At 42.4% G+C, this 1,615-nt stretch overlaps 1 pseudogene; it reads right to left on the reverse strand.

Annotated features, from left to right (window-relative positions):
- Positions 1 to 786: 786 nt before the first annotated feature.
- LOC102876047 overlaps positions 787 to 1,615 on the reverse strand; it is a 14,242-nt pseudogene continuing 13,413 nt past the window's right edge.

A 1,615-nucleotide genomic window follows, 5' to 3' on the forward strand; every position in this document is an offset into this window, starting at 1 on the left:
GAAATACTTCAATTGGTATACCATCTATTCCTGGGGCCTTATTTTTTGCTATTTCCTTCAAAGCAGCTTGAACTTCTTCCTTCATCACCATAGGCTATTGCTCAAATGTTATTTCATTAATGAAATGATGCGTATAGAAACCATTTAATCATCTCTTTGCTTATCTGAATGGATACCTTTTATTTTCATTTGTTGTGTTGCCCTAGCAGATACTCCCAATACAATATTGAAGAGAAGTAGTGACAATGGGTATCCTTATCTGGTCCCTGTTTGCAAGGAAAATGGTTTTAGTTTTTCTCCAGTTAGAATGGTGTTAGTTCTTGGTTTTGCACATATACTTTCTTTCTTTTTTTCAATTATTTAAGACCTTTATTAACAGATGCTTGCAGTTTTGTTGACTTTTTTTGAAAAAATCAAGTTGTAAACTTTTATTACAAATTAAAAATGAGGTTCTTAAAAATCTCAACTTGACCAGATATGAAACAATTTAAAAACCTTTAAAGGTGTATTGAGAAAAACCAGGCTTTTTATTTTTTTTTTTAAACCAGGCTTTTTAAAAAACACGTTTGTCATCACCAAAAAGAGACATCTTTAGGTAAAAATAATAAAAACCCCATGCTGTATAGGTAATGCAGATAGTTCTAGTTATCTGGTCAACGGGCAAAAAGCAAGCACTTAAGGTCTTCAGCTCCAATCTTTTGTTCATTTCTTATTGCTGGAATTTCATATTCATTTCTTCTTGTTGGATGACTAAACCGGATGATGGTAGAGATGGTAAGCCGGCATTTACTCAGCCCCACCCTGCTCAGCCTCGGGAGCGGACGAATTCTCAGCTGGTGGATCGGCTGCTTTTGTCTCTTTGCCATCTTGTGGTTTAGGGTTTTCTGGGCGTCTGCGTTGGTAATTGAAGTTGCGACGGTACCGACGTTGAGGTGGCTGCTGACCCTGGGTCTCATCTTGATTTTCCTTATCTTCTTCATTGCCGTCCTCTCTAGGCTGTCTTTGGCGAGGAGGGCCCCTGCGAAATCGTGGTCTAAAACCCCGATACATGTTCTGCCTCACTGGTCTACCTTGTTCTCCTGCACCCTGGTTGTCAGCACCCTCCATCACTTCTCCCTGCACAGGAGGGTTGGAATACTGTGGTCGACGCCCATAGGGTCTCCACATGTAGTAAGGTGGGAACCGTCGCCTGCGGTAGGGCGGGCGTTGTTGGGCCTGGCCTTTGGGAGCACTCTCCGATCCCTCGTTCTTCTCCCCACTCTCACTATTCTGGTAATTCTGCTGGTAATTACGTGGAGGACCCCTATGACGTGGATAACGTCTATAATGGTTACGGTCTGCTGCATATTTACTGCCTTGCACTGGAACGCCACTAGGACCTGTAACATTTGCTGCCTCCACACCCTTTCCTCCTTCAACAACATCAAACTCCACAGTCTCTCCATCTCCTACACTGCGAAGGTACTTCCTGGGGTTATTCTTCTTTATGGCAGTCTGGTGTACAAATACATCTTCCTTAGTGTCATTCCTGTTGATGAAACCATATCCGTTCCTTACATTGAACCATTTTACTGTTCCCAAAACCTTCGTTGCAATGATCTTCTTGTCCCCGCCG

This window comes from Elephantulus edwardii, unplaced genomic scaffold (genome assembly GCF_000299155.1).
Source record: "Elephantulus edwardii isolate Elephantulus edwardi_28Jun2011 unplaced genomic scaffold, EleEdw1.0 scaffold00333, whole genome shotgun sequence".
NCBI classification, from domain to species: Eukaryota; Metazoa; Chordata; class Mammalia; order Macroscelidea; family Macroscelididae; genus Elephantulus; species Elephantulus edwardii.